The sequence below is a fragment of the Dama dama genome, chromosome 3, assembly GCF_033118175.1.
Source record: "Dama dama isolate Ldn47 chromosome 3, ASM3311817v1, whole genome shotgun sequence".
Classification (NCBI taxonomy): Eukaryota; Metazoa; Chordata; class Mammalia; order Artiodactyla; family Cervidae; genus Dama; species Dama dama.
In genome coordinates this window covers 28,006,362-28,025,921 of record NC_083683.1, presented here as the reverse complement: position 1 = coordinate 28,025,921, position 19,560 = coordinate 28,006,362, and the positions used below count along the sequence as shown (strand labels likewise).

The following is a 19,560-nucleotide window of genomic DNA, read 5'->3' as shown; positions in this document are numbered from 1 at the left end:
TTCTAAGTACAAGGTATTGAACCCACCTGGGCAGTTCAGGACACTCTCCCTATTTTAACATCAACTGTCTAGCAACCTTACTTCCGTCTACAACTTTAATTTCCCTTTACCATGGAATCTTAACACATTCACAGGTTCTGGGAATTTGAACGTGGACATATTTCAGAGGTCATTATTCTGCCTACTATAATGGCTCATTCAAAAATTGGAAAGCAATTTGATCAATAAAATTTATACTGTGTGGGAAAGGCTTTAAAAAAAAAAAAAAAAAGAATCACGAATCCATTCAATTACAAGTCAGGGGAGTGAGGGAAATAGAGAACATTTTGTGCAGGTGGTTCTTCCCCGTGGGTATTTCAGTGACGCACCCTTCGGAGGTCCAGTGCTCTCTCAGCTGCTGGCATAGCCCATGGGCCCACTTCCCCTCTGGGTAGATGAAGAGACCCAAGCCTCTTACTGAAATTCACCTGCTGAGTCCCATTCCCTTGGGACATGTAACTCTGTGATAAGTAATTAAAAACTCAATCATTTGGTAGCTCTGTCACTTGGAAGCTAAGGGACTAGGAGGAAGTTATTCAATGTAAGATTTATTAAAATGGCCTCTTATGGAAATTAAATAAGAAAAAATATGCAGAACTTAAAATATGTGGCCATTGAGGAGCACTCTAGTAACGGTAGTAGCGTTGGTATAATGGTCACAATATTAATGGTAGATATGTTTATGCAGTATCTTGTTAAGTGATTCCTGAAGAAGTACAGGGGCCTCATGCTTGACTTTCAGTTCCATCCTGTAGGCCCGAGGTGCTTTTAGGCATTTCTCTAGAAGGCTTCGAGCTGGAGAGTGCTTATGCAGAGGAGGCAGATTGCAAACCTACACGCAACGCACACTTTCACATCGACCCGACCAATTCCTTAATCTTTTTTTAATATGGTGTTCTACATTCATTGAAATAAAAATATCCACAGCTTTAAAAACAAAGATTGAAACCACTGTTCTTTCTGAAGAAGTGACTCCGTGACAGTGGGAAAGTGCCAGGTCCGGGGGAGTGTCTGGGGGTGCTGCTCCCCCGGGTCTGACCACCTGGGGCATCTGCCTCTACTGTTCTGCCCTGTGTCAGGCTGACCTCGTGGGAGAAGAGCCGGGCCTCCTGACTGCTTCACAGAGGGGTATTGGTAGGCTCAGCCTATCAGAGAGAGGCTGCACTTGCATGTACCTCAGCAGGAGCGCCACTCAGAGTCATAACATATAAAAGTTATCTCTCCTTTGCCTTCGTGAAGAAAAATAGAGTCATCTGGAATTGAGAGGAAAAAAATGTTTTACTTTTAAGATGTTTCCAAACTGATTTTTAAAAATTTAATCTTAGGGAATAACTATGTCTTTCCCATCCTCATTTGATAATTACTTCCTTTGCAAACATCAGTTTTTTTTCTTTTTTGCCTGTGGAAGACTGCATGAATGATAGCGCCTAAAATTATCCTCGCTGTTCTCATATAGCAGGTGCTCCTTTGATATTTTTAGCATTTTGTAGTTGACAAATGAATACTAATCACTGATTTCTCTCCACTCTCCCTCCACCCTTTCAGGTCCTTGAAGCTCCTTGATCAAACACTCGATAGTCACAAATTTGAAACCGTGCTTCAGAATCCCAGCACATAGTAAAGGAAAAGACAACACTGATAATTATACCTGTCAAGAAACTGTGAACACGTGGTGTATAAATTCTTTACCAAGACAGCTCGACACCTTTCTTTCTCTGGGGCTGATCCCCCGCCGCTCACGTGCTCTTCCCACACACCGACCTCCCATTCACTGCAGTGGGAGTCCTCAGTGTGTGAAGGGAGAGGTTTTCCAGTCTGCAGACGGAAACAGTACAAGAAGAGTAAAGTCTGTGACTTTCACATGAATCACCAAGGCCAGGGTTAAGTGAATCTTGGGTCTGTAGCTTTTCCAGAGATTAACAAATCCCTTATTAGGCTATAGTTCAAACTGCATCAGTTCAAGGTTGTCGCTACTTAAAAGAAATCTACACATTGCCCCTCACCTAGACCTGTTCTGCATCCGTAATGCTGAGTTGTCCGAATGAGAATTCCAGTTGATTGCAAATTCAACCTCTGTTCCCCTCCTGAAAATGGCAAGTTATTATACTATATTTATACTCTATTCAGGTTCTAGAATCAATTGGCTTTTTATTTTCCATTTCCATGAATTTTATTATGCATTAATAGTGAGGCAATTTCAGTTCAACTTTCAGTTCGTTAGAAGCAAGGATAGAGAACTCTAGTACTGGTTTGTTTTTTTTTTATTTAAGTTTTGTATCTATTCTTATTAGTTCTAACAGAATATAATGTTTATTTATTTCACAAAGTAAATATTATCAGAGTATATTTGCTACAAAGTTAGGTCTTTTCTTACCAAGTGTTATGAATCTGGCAAGAGAATACAAACAAGGATGAACTGATCATCATATAATATTTATATATAACCCTTCTCTAAATATTTTTTGTTAACTTTATATTTTTGACTGATAAACTGAAGAAATCTCAACTCTTTTTACCTACACTGATGTTCTATCATAGAAGTCTATTTGATATTTTAAAGCCTAGGGCTTTACAAAACTGCATTATAGATGTGCATATATACAGAAATACATCATACAAAATCTCGATCAGTTTTCTCAAATATAAAATGGATATTTTTGGCAATATAAGATCAAAAGGATAATACTTTTTCAAATTAGGCATATAGAAACCAGTGACATTAATATTGTGAGTGAAAAGTTACTGCTGCTTCCCGGGTGAAAATCCACCTACTTTATTACACATGTTTATGTAGGTAAATGGACAGTGAGACATCTCCTTTCAGAAAGTATCATATACAGAAAATTATCTGTTAGAGGCACCTATGCTGATCATAACTTTTAACTTGTGAATCTAGGCACAAAAGTTTGATTATACTTTATGGCATTAGCAGGAAGCAAGAATTATTTGGACACTTAAATACCTTAGCCACATACATGTACCTGAAGAAGGAATAAATGTCCAGTTGAAACATTCTAGAGATCATTAAAACTGAGAGAAATATTTGAATATTCCCTTTTTTCAAATGCAGCCATTGACTCCCCAAGAGACAATTAATTTCACATTTCAGATAGTCCCCCAAATTAGAAATTTAAGAAGCTCAGTTTAGGAACTGCTTTCTTGAAAATAAAACCAATTGGAACCACCACACGTTTCATTTTGCCCTTTCAGGTGGTCATTACGGTCAGTACCAAATTCTCCTATTCTTCATAGTCCATCACTCAGCAGAGGACAGACAGTAAGGAAATCAGGAGGTGAGCCTGTCTCAGCAGTGTCCTGCCATGGTGACAGATTCCCGTTCTTGCACACATATCATTTTTTACTAGAGAGAATGGAGGTGGGGGGGAGGGGGGCAAGGGTGAGGACCCTGAATGTTATGTAAAATAGGTTTACAAAAGAGATAAGCATGACTAAAGGGAGTGAATGGAGAATATGTGAGTAGTATTCAGTTTGAAAGAGGTAGTTCTCATTTTTATAAGAAAAATTTAATAAAACATATATTTTAGTTATCATTTAACAGAAAAATATTAAAGTTATTCAGGCTATGCCACATACTCTCATAAAGGGAAATCATTGCACCCTTCTAATGAGGAAATGGTCATTTCAACACATTTCAGTACCTTGTATAAATTTGGAGCTTAAGGTATATTTTCATTTAGCTGTAAGTGGTTGGTTAATATTAAATTATCATGTGTTTTCACGTCAGCATAAATATTGTCATGGTGTTACAGAAGCAACTGTCAAATGAGCAGATAGCTTACACTGGTGTTTTTAGAAGTCTTTGTATTTTATACTTCATTTGCATAATATTAAGTGCTAATAAATGTATGCCAAGTCGTCTAAGTGAAGGGGCAGTCCATCACACGTAAGGCATCTAAGGGCAGATTACATGTCACATTGGTCCTGCTTACAAACGACCAGCCAAATGGCCAGTTTTCTTCAGTAAAATCTAGTTGTTGAAATGTAAGCCTTTCTGTGAAGATTATATCAAAAGTAGCTATCCCTAAGACAGAGAGGTCCCTTGTGGTTCCCTAAAGGTTCATTGAAGTCAGAGGGAAAAGGAAAAAAATTACTACAACTTGTATTAATGCCTTTTATTATTACTGATCACATTAGAGCCACTGAGATGTCCAAAATCATATCAAAATAAAGACATAGGTTGCTCCTATATGAAGCTCAAACTTTATTATCATAAACAAGTGAGATATTAAAAGGGTGAAAATTTGTTGTAACTATTCATCAGTGATCCTAATGAAATTTAGTTCTTTCCCTTGGCCTGGTTGGTAGCCAGCTTTTTCTAAACTCTTTCCTGCTATGATTTTTGAAGGCAAAATACACAGAGCATAGTTCAGTAAAAGAATCCTCAAACCTTTTCATTGAGGTATTTGCATTTTGATTCTGTTGCTGTTTGAAGTAGAACATCCACAGGGAGATAATGGGCTTAAATTACAATTGACTTTGGAAAGAATAACAGATTTTGTGCTTCCTCAATCATGTAATCAATAGGGAATTCTCTACTTATGTGAACTACAACTATCTTTTAAGACAATGCTGAGCTCTAAATGCAAAATCTATCATTCAGGAGCTTTTTAAGAATTCAAGGCTGTCTCTGAAGAACTTCACTAGAGATGGATTACACCAATTTACAAATGCAGTTTTCAACCGTGACAAATCAAAGTGATCTGATCTCAGTTCATTTTACTAAGCTGTGCCCATAGGACTCCGAGATATTGAGCAGTTTTGTCTACATTATTTTTAACATCTATAGGTATTTGTGGATGTGTGAATAATGTCTGAATTTCTCATCTTTTGGCTAGTTTGGGTTTGTCATGAACACAGCTTTTTAGTAAGACCAGCTTTCATAGCATCATGAAGTAGAAATTAATGCTCTGAAGATTCAGGGAGACCAGCATAAGGGAAATTCTCCCCAAACATGGGGTGGTCTTGCCTATGTCATCCCTCTCTAGATTATAAAATCTCTGAGAAAGAGCCTTGTGGACTGCTGTCTCCTGGCATCTGGAAACATGCCCAGCACAATAGAGGCAGTCAGTTAATACTTACTGAATGAATAAACAATTACATAAATGAATGAAATTAAATAAATGAGTTTTACCTTCCAATAATTTGAAAAAATTCACCAATTTATTTTATACTGATGGGCAACTTCTGAATTACATAATTAGAACTAGAATTGACTCTTCATACTTTTTAGATATATGAATTTGAAATCAATTACTTCAAAGGGTTCAAGAGTTTGAGGACACTTAGATAGGCATGTTTGCATATTCAGAGTTTTTACAATGAATAAAACTCAGCCTTTCTTGTTATTTATGAAATCTCCCTGAGTTATGATCCATACATGGAACTCCATTTATAAACTTTGTAAAATATATTTTAATTAAAAAAAATTTAAATTATCAAGCATATTATTAATAATATGTCCTTCAGTGTTCACTAACAACTTTTCTCTAAGGCAATTCATTGTGATTAGAGACACCATCTCTAAATGTTCTGCTTTCAAAAAAATCACTTTTCCTTTCTCATTTGATTCTTAGAATATATCTGAGCTAAAAATTAATCACATAGCAATTAAGACTTTTCAATGAGTTTATTCATTTATTGTGTACCTACTATATGCTAGGTTTGGGATGTAAAATGGCAAACAAGACAGATATAGCCACCCCTTGGAGTTTGCTGTGAGGAACTCAACACTTGCTCTAGCAATTAACTAGAGTTTACCATCTCATGGGACCTTCTTCACAGCTGATAGGAGAAATGAAATCCCTTATGCCATGGAAATCATAAAAGGCTCTCTGCACATATTTATGTAAGCTTGCTTTTCTAAAAAACCACACAAATATGCTGCTCAAGGAATCCAAAACCATAGTTATAGACGCCAGTAAGGTAGGTAATAATTTACTCATAACTAACACATAGCTCTTACTAAGTTCTGTGCTCAGGACATTCATAGACTATATCACTGGATCCCTTCAACAACTCTTTTTAGTAGGTTCCATTTTATCGATGAGAAAACTGAAGCACAGGTATGTGACCTGTCCAAGGTCACAGAGCAGATGGAACTGGGATTTGAACCCACACAGTGTAACACAAGAGCTCATATGTCTTCATATTTTCTGTGGCTTGGGGGATACCATTACATTAAAATAAATGTGTCACTGTATATAAAAAGTACTTTGAAATTGTAAAGTAGTACACAAAGAGATATTAGTAAAGTGTGATTGGCAAACCACATCAGTGGCAGAGAGTGGGAACTCAATCTTATGTTGCAGCTTACTCGTGAAGAATACATCAAGCCAGGGAAATGGATAAACATACAGATTCAGACAATTTCTGACATGGGATAAATATTGCAATGACTTTTCCGAATTATTTATTGTTAGCCACTGTGTCTATCTGGTGCTACAAAAAACCCTGAAAGAAACAAAATCCCTTGCTATAAGGGCTTATAATAAATACACAGTGTGGAGGTGAGTCAAGGATATTTCACATTTATCGGGAAAGATTGGGCGATAGTAATACTATTTTCTCACCATTGCATGTGACTGTGTCTTTCTAATTGTTTTCATTATTTTTCTGAAAGAGCTGCAAAATTGTGCAGTGGTTCAACCTGACCAAAGTGGTATTATGCTGCTGGGAAGTAAAAGTACTAGATACCAGATTGGAAGTACTGTCTTCATTATCAAATTTAAGTTCTTTTAAAGCATGAATATAGAGGGACTTTTAAATGCTCCAGACACCTGATTATTTGGATGTTAAGTTTTTCATGTTTCTCCTTTCCAGACCACACTGTGAGATCATGCTACTGAGGGGTTAGGTTCTAAAACCAATATGAAAGGCAAAAATTGAGATTGGGCTAACATTATTACCACAATCACATAGATCAGTGTTCCTGCTTCTAGAGGTGAGCAAGAACTGACGCCTTTGGGAACAGTAAACTCACAGCTCCCATCTCATTCAACAACAAAGAGGAATCATATTCATTATTTAAATTTGTTCCCTCTCTGGTCTCTCCCAGTTAAATAAGCATGTGATGCAACTTAAATGCTGGTTCATATTTGTGGAAGCAAGGAGTCTTCTCATGAAAACTTTTTTATTATCTCCTCATTCTTTCCTACTACCAACTACTCCTTTAAATAATTAAAACTTTGGACAGTTTAACATCACATGTAATGCAGCACTAAGGAAACTCATCAGCCTTTTGTCCAAAGCCATACTTTATTTCTGCTTCTCTTGACACCTTCGTTTTTACTGTTCTCTGTACAGATTTACTGATCTTTCTTATTTGTCATTCATAGCAGTTCTTAGATTCTTCAGATTTTTAATTTGAAAAAATCTCCCAACTGTCTTCTCTCACACATTTTTTTTTATATTCCTACCTGTGAATAGAAACAGTACTTCTTACTCTGACTTTTGTGAGCTTTAAACTGTTTTCCCAATTATCATGCATACCCATATATATTTCTCTGTATCTTGATGCTTGCTAACTCCCCCTGCATTTATTCCTTTGCTCAAAATCCTCCAAGGGGCCCCTCAAAAAAAAAAAATGTAAGATTTCTACTCAAGGCTCTTTAAAACAAAATTACTAACATGATGATGGAAAAGAACTTTATAGTATCCTCCCCTCACAAAGGCAAAAAATAGAACATGAAATGGGATGGTATGGAAATCTGGTACATGATCTATGAAATACTGTCATGGGGTTCTATGACACTGAAAAATATTGCAAGTTTTTCTTCAAGATGAAATTAAATGCAATGAGAGACTACCAGTGTTCTGTGGTGAAGATACAGGACTATATTAGATTATGACCTAAAAATTCCAAATATTTGCTTGTGGTGGTGATGGTAGTGTGTCTGTGTGTGTGTGAGATAGAACGTGCAGGGTTAGGCTAAGATGCTAACATTTGTTCAGTTGCTAAGTCATGTCTGACTTTTTCGACCCCATGGACTGTAGCACGGCAGGCTTCACAGTGTTCTCCAGGCAAGAATACTGGAGTGGGTTGCCATTTCCTTCTCCAGGGAATCTTCCTGGATCAGGGGTCAAAGCCATGTCTCCTGCATTGGCAGGCTGATTCTTTACCACTGAGCCACTAAGGTTTTTGAAAGTCGCTCAGTCATGTCTGACTCTTAGCAATAATGCTCCAGGCCAGAATACTGGAGTGGGTAGCCTTTCCCTTCGCCAGGGGATCTCTCCAACCCAGGGATTGAACCCGGATCTCTCACATTGCAGGCAGATTCTTTACCAACTGAGCCACAAGAGAAGCCCAAGAATACTGAAGTGGGTAGCCTATCCCTTCTCCAGCAGATCTTCCTGACCCAGGAATCAAATTGGGGTCTCCTGCATTGCAGGTGGATTCTTTACCAACTGAGGTATGAGGGAAGCCCCATGCTGCAAGACAGAGAATGGATAAAAGTGCTATCTAGTTGGGAAATAATGCATCTCAAACCGTGCATTAGGCCCAAGTATGGTTTGAGATGCATATTTCCCAACTATATAGCACTGTTTTTACCCATTCTCTGTCTTTCCATCCAAGTTGACCACTACCTATTCCTGCAAACTTCTGAACGTTTCTTCCCCTGAGCTTTTGATTTTTCTGAAATGCCTCTTCTTCCCCTGAAAAAAAAAATCCTCAATTTTTATGGCCCATTTCAGATGGTGCTTCTTCCAAGAGGCTTTTTCTGATTTTTCCAGGTCTGATGTTATCTTCTCCATCATTAAATCTCATTGTGGTGTCTGCACCCCTCCTTGGTGATTTTCTTTGCTTGTCTTGTGTATATCCATTTGTGTCTTTATCATCTTGATTTTGGAGAAGGCAATGGCACCCCACTCCATTACTTCTTGCCTGGAGAATCCCATGGACAGAGGAGCCTGGTAGGGTAGGCTACAGTCCATCGGGTCGCTAAGAGTCGGACATGATTGAGCAACTTCACTTTCACTTTTCACTTTCATGCACTGGAGAAGGAACTCACTCCAGTGTTCTTGCCTGGAGAATCCCAGGGATGGAGGAGCCTGGTGGGCTGCCGTCTATGGGGTCGCACAGAGTCGGACATGACTGAAGCGACTTAGCAGCAGCAGCAGCATCTTGATTTCCCCTGAAATTAGTAATTACATATGGCATGGGTGTGTAATATGTCATAAAAGAACTTACCTTTCACTTGTCAACTTCACAGAGTGACTTCCAGATTATTTGGGGGGCTTATCTCAATTCTCAGTAGCTCACTCATGAAGTACATGTGAACTGAGAACTCAACACCAGAACTTTTAAAGGGAAAAAAGTCTTAATAATTGAGGAATTTTTATTTTTAAAAAATAGAACATAAATATAAAAGCAGAGACATCACTTTGCCAACCATCACTAAAGGTCTGTATAGTCAGAACTATGGTTTTCCCAGTAGTATGTACAGATGTGAGAGTTGGACCATAAAGAATACTGAGCACTGAAGAACTGATGCTTTCAAACTGTGGTGCTGGAGAAGACATTTGAGAGTCCCCTGGACTGCAAAGGGATCAAACCAGTCAATGCTAAAGGAAATCAACCCTGAATATTCTTTGGAAGGACTGATGCTGAAGCTTTACCTGATGCTGATACTGGCCACCTGATGCAAACAATCAACTCATTGGAAAAAACCCTGAATCTGGAGGTTGATGTAAACAATGTAGATGACCATCACCACCACCACCCCCTCTCTGCACATGTACACAGAGATCTACTGCTGGTTTAATCCCCACATATTTGGTTGCTTATTCCATGGGAGAAATGATGAAGGGTAAACCTGGGTTTCAAGTCAACAGCCAAACAAGGTGGGCACCATAGTAGCACTTCCAACTGGACACTAGTCCTATATTAATGGTCCTCTCCATGGCTGCTCTCCAAAGGAACACAGAACTACCTACTCTTCGTCAGTCCTTCCCACCGCCGAACTCCCCCAAATCACTGCATTTGGAATGGGGGTTTGGGAGAATAATTACTATTGTCTCAACTGCTTTAGCTTACCCTGAAAAATAAAAATATGTTCAACTTTTAATTTAAATATGATATTTATTTAATCCGTCCCTCCCAATTCCAAAGGAAAAAGAAAACCCACAGCATCCTAAAGGAAAATTCCCACAGTAAGAACTGCACTTCTTTTTTTTTTCCTTTCTTTGTGTTAGAATGATTACAAACAGAACTTCAAGAAATATGCTACATGAATACAATTTCAAATTTCAAAGAGTTTATTTTAATTGCTACCTGTCCAATAAATCTTGCTTCCTATGGGCTTTTTGTTCATTAACTATATTGTTGTATCTAAAAGAGCTGTAAGAATGAGAGGCTAATGGTTGCCACAGGAGACCCTTACCGGGTCTATACCTGAATTTTTCATAGCACAACGTTTCCAGCATCTGGTCCTCAGCTTTGCAGACCCAGGCTCAATTTTTTTTCCCTAGGAAATCTAGGGACAGTCTCAGCTAACATCTGTCTTCTCAGAATAATTACTAATAGCACCCTCTTTAACTCTCAGAAGTGCCCCAATTTAGACAACACAAGATGTTGTCAACCTACTTAGAAATGATAAAGCCCTAGGATGATGATACTTATTAACCTTCTTCAATTCACAGATTGATTGGGAGGATTCTATTTCATTGCAAGTAAACAAAACCAGATTCAATAGAGCTTGAGTGAAAAAGGAATTGACTGCTGGCAAAGGAGGTCGGGTCTGGGGTCTCACTGTTGACGGAATTCTCGCCTCTTCTCAGCGCTTTCCTAATCTCTGCTTGTCCCTTTTTTTTTTTTTTTTCCATTTATTTTTATTAATTGGAGGCTAATTACTTTACAATATTGTAGTGGTTTTTGCCATACATTGACATGAATCAGCCATGGATTTACGTGTATTCCCCATCCCGATCCCCCCTCCCACCTCCCTCCCCACCCGATCCCTCTGGGTCTTCCCAGTGCACCAGCCCTGAGCACTTGTCTCATGCATCCAACCTGGGCTGGTGATCTGTTTCACCCTTGATAGTATACTTGTTTCAATGCTGTTCTCTCGAAACATCGCACCCTCGCCTTCTCCCACAGAGTCCAAAAGTCTGTTCTGTATATCTGTGTCTCTTTTTCTGTTTTGCATATAGGGTTATCGTTACCATCTTTCTAAATTCCATATATATGTGTTAGTATACTGTAATGGTCTTTATCTTTCTGGCTTACTTCACTCTGTATAATGGGCTCCAGTTTCATCCATCTCATTAGAACTGATTCAAATGAATTCTTTTTAATGGCTGAATAATATTCCATGGTGTATATGTACCACAGCTTCCTTATCCATTCATCTGCTGATGGGCATCTAGCTTGCTTCCATGTCCTGGCTATTATAAACAGTGCTGCGATGAACATTGGGGTGCACGTGTCTTTCAGATCTGGTTTCCTCGGTGTATATGCCCAGAAGTGGGATTGCTGGGTCATATGGCAGTTCTATTTCCAGTTTTTTAAGAAATCTGCACACTGTTCTCCATAGTGGCTGTACTAGTTTGCATTCCCACCAACAGTGTAAGAGGGTTCCCTTTTCTCCACACCCTCTCCAGCATTTATTGCTTGTAGACTTTTGGATAGCAGCCATCCTGGCGTGTAATGGTACCTCATTGTGGTTTTGATTTGCGTTTCTCTGATAATGAGTGATGTTGAGCATCTTTTCATGTGTTTGTTAGCCATCTGTATGTCTTCTTTAGAGAAATGTCTGTTTAGTTCTTTGGCCCATTTTTTGATTGGGTCATTTATTTTTTTGGAATTGAGCTGCAGGAGTTGCTTGTATATTTTTTAGATTAATGCTTTGTCTGTTGCTTCATTTGCTATTATTTTCTCCCAATCTGAGGGCTGTCTTTTCACCTTACTTATAGTTTCCTTTGTTGTGCAAAAGCTTTTAAGTTTCATTAGGTCCCATTTGTTTAGTTTTGCTTTTATTTCCAATATTCTGGAAGGTGGGTCATAGAGGATCCTGCTGTGATTTATGTCAGAGAGTGTTTTGCCTATGTTCTCCTCTAGGAGTTTTATAGTTTCTATTCTTACATTTAGATCTTTAATCCATTTTGAGTTTATTTTTGTGTATGGTATTAGAAAGTGTTCTAGTTTCATTCTTTTACAAGTGGTTGACCAGTTTTCCCAGCACCACTTGTTAAAGAGGTTGTCTTTTTTCCATTGTATATCCTTGCCTCCTTTGTCAAAGATAAGGTGTCCATAGGTTCATGGATTTATCTCTGGGCTTTCTATTCTGTTCCATTGATCTATATTTCTGTCTTTGTGCCAGTACCATACTGTCTTGATGACTGTGGCTTTGTAGTAGAGTCTGAAGTCAGGCAGGTTGATTCCTCCAAGTGTCCATAATCAGTTGCCCATCAGCTCAGTAGCTTAGCTTCTAGGTTGGTTGACTCCCAGCTGAGGTGCCTCAGCAGTCCTCCTTGTGGTGTCTTATCCTCCAGCAGGATAGGCTGGGCTTGACAAAGGGAAAGAAATCAAGAGATAGCAGGGAGGTGGCAGGGGGGTTCAGGATGGGGAACACAGGCACACCCATGGTTGGTTCATGTGAATGTATGGCAAAGACCACCACGATATTGTAAAGTAATTAGCCTCCAATTAAAATAAATTTTTAAAAGTGTAAAAAAAAAAAAAAGAGCAAAAGTCCACAAAGCCTTTTTTGAGAGTTAGAATCAGACTGACACAATGTCACCTCCACTACATTCTTCTGACAAAAGCAAGTCACAAGACCATCCCACATTGAAGGATTAGGGTTGAACTCTGTCTTTTGAAAAGAGAAGTTCATTGCAAAGGGCATGCATACACGGACGGAAAACTGAGCCATTTTTGCAGTCAATGCACGAGTACTTTCTCTGAAATAAGATGATTGGAAATGCATCCTCAGTAGACAAAGTTAACAGAGTTAACAGGCAACATTTATTAAGTGCTTACCATGTTCCAAGTACTGTTCTAAGAGCTTCATGGATGTTAGCACATTTTAATCCTTGCAAAGTCTTTCATTTCAGAGAAATAGACTGCCTGCATATGGAAGTCTAGATGTGGCTTCCTTACTTACTAGAAAAGGAAGCAGCTGAGTTCAAGGTCAGGAATTTTCTGGACTCTGGGTTGCTGTCCCTCATCAGAAGTCAGACTACTCTGCATAGCCGCTGCTTGGGTTTCAGCTGCCTGTGTAGAAAGCAACAGCTAACAGGATGATGTATCAGTCAGGGTTCTCCAGAGAAACAGAACCAATAATATAGATGTATACAAGAGGAGACTTCTTATACAAATTGGCTCCTGTGACTATGGAGGCTGAGAAGTTGCACGTTTGGAGAACCAGGAGCACCTGTGTTAGACGCCAGGAGAAGACAGATGTCCCAATTCAAGCTGAGTAAATTCACCCTTCCTCTGCCTTTTTGTTCTACTCCGGCCCTGAATGGATGGGATGGCTACCCACCTTCACAGGTGAGCGTGATAGTTGCTTGGTTTGCTGATCCCAGTGCTAACGCCTTCCAGAAACACCCTCACAGACACACCAGGAAACATTTTAGCAGGTCTCTGGGAACTACTTAGTCCAGTCAAGTTGACAAATAAAATTAATTATCACAGGTGGTTTCAACCTTTCCTTCTCAAACAGAATGCAATCCACGAAGGCAGACATAATAGGATGTTGAGAGAATTTGGTTTTCTGTTGGCTAGAATTATGGCTAAAGTCCAAAGCTGAAACAAGAAATTACCATAGATTCCCATAATCTAAAGAAAACCTTGGCCTTGTAAGAGGTAGTAGAACTAGCCCGATTCACTTCAACTCCTCAGGTACCACCAAACAGGGGGGGGAGAGAGAGATGTAGGAGATGCAGTTTTTGGAGAGAAAGCTTTCAGTCTCCACCTCCATTCTTAACCAGGCCAAGCCATGTGAGAGGGGAGCTTTAAGACAATCTCTCATAAAGAGTAGAGGTGACTTTAAGGGGGAAAAATTGCTAGAAACTCACTCCCCAGCTGGAAGATTGCAGAAATCTATCATTCCCCAATGTTGCCATTGCTGCTGCAGCTGAGTGCTGTGAGAGCGTTCTTAGGAGAATTTTGAGACAGGTTCCTTGAGGAGTGTGGACATACATAAAGAGACTGAAGATTGTGGGGGCCCCTGCAAGGTTTGTGACAGCAGGATTTGCAGGGAACGTGGGACCTGAGAAGCCGATGCGGACAAATGTCCACTGCATCCCAATTCCCTGTGACCCTCGAGGTTCACAGATGAGGACCTCAAAAGCATCACTGTCCGTGTGATGAAGTGTGGAACTTAGAGGGGCTTGGATGTTACATCAATGTCAGGTCACCATGTGCGTGCATGCTAAATCACTTTAGTCTCGTCCAACTCTTTGAGGCCCTAGGAACTGTAGCCCGCCAGGCCCCTCTGTACATAGGATTCACCAGACAAGAATCCTGGAGTGGGTTGCCATTTCCTACTCCACGGGATCTTCCGACCCAGGGACCCAACCCGAGTCTCCAGTGGCTCCTGCACTGCGGGCAGATTCTTTACTGCTGAGCCACTGGGGAAGCCCTGTCTGGTAACCTTACAAGCTGCTAACTGCTTATTCTCACTGACTTTGCCTCTGACCAGTAGCAAACCTCATGGGCCAGAAAGAATCTATCACCCACACTTTGAACAGCAGCTTATGTACACTCTGTAGAATTATGTATCAAACATAAAGATTGCAATTTTAAATAAAATCAGATTTTATTTCAACAAAATAAGCTACCAGAAAATTGTGGATTCTGTCTATGATGTCACCAAGAAGGGCTGCAAGAGAGAAAGTCACCAAAACGTTGCTGGTGGGGGGGGGGGGGGGGGGGAAGATTAGAAACAAAAAAATCGATGAGACAAATTAAAAATAAATAAATAAAAAATGACCATTATGTAGCAAAAAAAAAAAAAAAAAAAACCCACAAGGTATAGAGATTCTTCAATAAACCCATAAACCTATAATTGTTACATTCTAATTTTGAACTTAAAAAATCCTTTTGTGTGTGCTTACCTCGGATTAAAGTCGTAACAAAGGACTTGCTTCAAAATTTAATGAATCATGTAACAGTGTGACCGAACCAAGGGTTCACTGCCAGAGGCTCCCAGAATCCAGTGTTATGGCACTGGTTTCTGAGAGGTCCACTGCAAGGAGATGGACAGAGGGGCTCAAATCTGTCACCCCAGTCTGGGATGAGGTCACGGATGTTATGAACCGGAGAGCAGGGCTAGTATGCAGAGGCACCGGCGGGGCAGGTTCCCACTGGAGGGCTTTGGGATTTGGTCATTCAGCGACTAAACAACAACAACGTAAAGAGGCTTCAGCACACAATCTTCCGAGGTTACTGAGCATTCACTTCCAACAGTGTTCCTTTCTTCAGGCTCCGGTCAAGTTCTGGACCTTTGGTTCCCCCAAAACTTTGGTTCTGGGTAGTGTTTAAGGTTAGAATTTTTCCTCCCATGCATGCTTCAGCTGTGTGACTTGCAATTTTGTTGGCTTTCTGCAAAACACTGCAGCATCTTGTTAGGAACAGGACCAAACAGGTTTGGGGCTGATTCTGTGGTTACTGGCTTCCCTTTTGGCTCAGCTGGTAAAGAATCCGCCTGCAATGGGGGAGACCTGGGTTCTATCCCCGGGTTGGGAAAATCTCCCAGAGAAGGGAAAGGCTACCCACTCCAGTATTCTGGCCTGGAGAATTCCATGGACTGTATAGTCCATGGTGTCGCAAAGAGTCGGACAGGACTGAGCAACTTTCACTTTCTGTGGTTACAAGAGCCTGTTATGATGTGATTTCCATTGTGTTATGATTTCTACTCATCGTGTGTGAAACTCAGACTGAGTGTGAAACTGAGTGTGAAACTCAGATTTTAGCTGAACACAACAATCATTCAAAATGGAGTCAAGTGGCCAGTGTGGACTGCCATTGTTAGTTGTTTTGAAACACCCAGTATAGGATGGTGAGGGTGCTGTTTTAGATAATATATTTGTTCAATAATGTCCATGGAAAGACGTCACTGAAACGAAGGGGATCTCACAGAGGCAAGGCCCTGGAGGGCATCATTGTTTCACCCTACCAGCGGACTCCTTCAATGAGGCCATGGACGAATTGACCAGACTCTAAGCTGTTGAGAGCTGTTCCAAAGGGATGCTGCCAGAAGCTCTGTAGGTACAGAGACATCTTCCGGATGAGCATGAGACCTGTTGCTGAAGTGGAGACCATCTGTCAGGCTGAGACGCCTCTTCCTGGATCTCTCTTCCGAGTGGTTCGTAACCTTGCTTTCTCTTTTTCTGCATGACTAACTTTGTGCAAGGTTGTGTGATTGTGTGCCACAAACTGAGTATATTGGTAGATTGAATATTCACTGCACTTTGTATATTTCCAATCTCCTGATTCTTACCTCTGGGTTCTATGACACAGCCCTGAATGATATTATTTATAACAAAAAATACAGTTATCACTCCATATCTTCCAGATCTGCATCCAAGGATTCAGCAACTTCAGATAGAAAATATTGGGAAAAAAACTTTTCGTAAAGTTACAAAAAAAGCAACCCTCAAATTTGCCACACACCTGCAACTATTTCCATAGTATTTACATTTTATTTACAACTGTTTCCATAACATTTACATTGTAATAGGTATTAGAAGTAAAATATAGATGGTTTAAAGTGAATCAAATGATGTGCTGCATAGTTTATATGCAAACGCGACACCATTTTATGTGAGACTTGAGCGTCCTTGGGCGTCCTGGAACCAATCTCTCCTGAATACACAGTTAGGACTGTATTTGGTCTTTAACCCCCTTCCTGGCATAAAGCCCCTAAAACCCTTGGCATTTCCTGTGATGAGAACAAAGGTGTCTTTTGTTATGTTAATGAAATAGTTTTTGGAAAAGATTGGCTTTTTTTTAAACTTTTTTTAATTGAAGTATAGTTTTTTTTTTTACAGTGCTTCAGGTGTACGGCAGAGTTGATTTCAGTTATAGATCTGTTAGAATCTTTTTCAGATTTCTTTCCATTATAGGTTATTAAAAGATATCAAATACAGTTTTCTGTTCTTTATAAATCTTTATTTTTATCTATTATATGTGTGTGTGTGTGTGTGTGTGTGCTTCCAAAGTGGCATTGATGCCAATTCAGGAGACATAAGAGACTCAGATTCTATCCCTGGGTCAGGCAGATTCCTTGGAGGAGGGTACAGCAACCCATTCCGGTAATTTTGCCTGGAGAATTCCATGGACTGGGGCACCTGGCAGGCTATAGTCCATAGGTCACAGAGTCAGACACAACGAAACGATTTAGCATAGTACACACACACGTGTGTGTGTGTGTATTAGTATATGTCTGTTAATCTCAAATTCCCAATTTATCCTCCCCTCCACATTCCACTTTGGTAGCTATGTTTGTTTTCTATGTCTGTGAGCCTGTTTCTGTTTTGTAAATAAATTCATTTGTATTATGTTTTAGACTCCACATGTAAGTTATATCGTATGGTATTTGTCTTTGTCCGACAAATTTGACTTAGTGTGATTAATCCATGTTGCTGCAAATGGCACTGTTTGGCTTTTTTTTATGACTGAGTAATATTCCATTATATATATGTTTATATATCTTCTTTATATATTAATCTGTTGGTGGAAATTTAGGTTGTTTCCATGTCTTGATTATTGTAACCAGTGCTGCTATGAACATTGGGGTGCACGTATTTTTTCAGATTAGAGTTTTCATCTTTTTTGGATTTATGCCCAGGAATGGGATTACTGGATCATATGGCAACTCTATTTTTAGTTCTAAAGGAACCTCCATACTGTTTTTTTTTATAGTGTCTGCACCAACTTAAATTCCTATCAACAGTGTAGGAGTGTTTCCTTTTCTCTACAGGTGGGCCTTAGGAAGCATCACTATGAACAAAGCTAGTGGATGTGGTGGAATTCCAGTTGAGCTATTTCAAATCCTAAAAGATGATGCTGTGAAAGTGCTGTGCTCATGTCAGCAAATTTGGAAAACTCAGAAGTGGCCGCAGGACTAGAAAGGTCAGCTTTCATTCCAATCCCAAAGAAAGGCAATGCCAAAGAATGCTCAAACTACGGCACAATTGCACTCATCTCACTGGCTAGCAAAGTAATGCTCAAAATTCTCCAAGCCAGGCTTCAGCAATACGTGAACCGTGAACTTCCAGATGTTCAAGCTGGATTTAGAAAAGGCAGAGGAACCAGAGATCAAATAGCCAACATCCACCGGATCATCAAAAAAGCAAGAGAGTTCCAGAAAAACATCTATTTCTGCTTTATTGACTATGCCAAAGCCTTTGACTGTGTGGATCACAATAAACTGTGGAAAATTCTTAAGGAGATGGGAATACCAGACCACCTGACCTGCCTGTTGAGAAACCTGTATGCAGGTCAGGAAGCAACAGTTAGAACTGGACATGGAACAACAGACTGGTTCCAAATAGGAAAAGGAGTACCTCAAGGCTGTATATGTCACCCTGCTTATTTAACTTATATGCAGAGTACATCATGAGAAACACTGGGCTGGAGGAAGCACAAGCTGGAATCAAGATTGCCAGGAGAAATATCAATAACCTCAGATAGTCAGATGACACCACCCTTATGGCAGAAAGTGAAGAAGAACTAAAGAGCCTCTTGATGAAAGTGAAAGAGGAGAGTGAAAAAGTTGGCTTAAAGCTCAACATTCAGAAAACTAAGATCATGGCATCTGGTCCCATCGCTTCATGGCAAATAGATGGGGCAACAGTGGAGCCAGTGGCTGACTTTATTTTTCTGGGCTCCAAAATCACTGCAGATGGTGATTGCAGCCATGAAATTAAAAGACGCTTACTCCTTGGAAGGAAAGTTATGACCAACCTAGATAGCATATTAAAAAGCAGAGACATTACTTTGCCAACAAAGGTCCGTCTAGTCAAGGTTATGGTTTTTCCAGTAGTCATGTATGGATGTGAGAGCTGGACTATAAAGAAAGCTGAGCACAGAAGAATTGATGCTTTTGAACTGCGACATTGGAGAAGACTCTTGAGAGTCTCTTGGACTGCAATGTGACCCAACCAGTCCATCCTAAAGGAAGTCAGTCCTGGGTGTTCATTGGAAGGACTGGTGTTGAAGCTGAAACTGCAATACATTGGCCACCTGATGCAAAGAGCTGACTCATTTGAAAAGACCCTGATGCTGGGAAAGATTGAGGGCAGGAGGAGAAGGGGATGACAGAGGATGAGATGGTTGGATGGCATCACCGACTCAATGGACATGGGCTTGGGTAGACTCTGGGAGTTGGTGATGGACAGGGAGGCCTGGAGTGCTGTGGTTCATGGGGTTGCAAAGAGTCGGACACGACTGAGTGACTGAACTGACTGACGTCTCCAACATTTATTTATTTGTAGACTTTTTGATGATGGCCATTCTGACCAGTATGAAGTGGTACCTCATTATAGTTTTGATTT

At 39.9% G+C, this 19,560-nt stretch overlaps 1 protein-coding gene across 1 annotated transcript in view; it reads left to right on the top strand.

Annotated features, from left to right (window-relative positions):
- Positions 1–6,808, top strand: part of LIN7A (lin-7 homolog A, crumbs cell polarity complex component) — a 156,944-nt gene extending 150,136 nt beyond the window's left edge. Inside the window, exon 6 of the mRNA XM_061125195.1 lies at positions 1,585–6,808. The gene's annotated coding sequence lies outside the window, so the exon portion shown is untranslated. The remainder of the gene's footprint in view (positions 1–1,584) is intronic.
- The last annotated feature ends 12,752 nt before the right edge of the window (positions 6,809–19,560 follow it).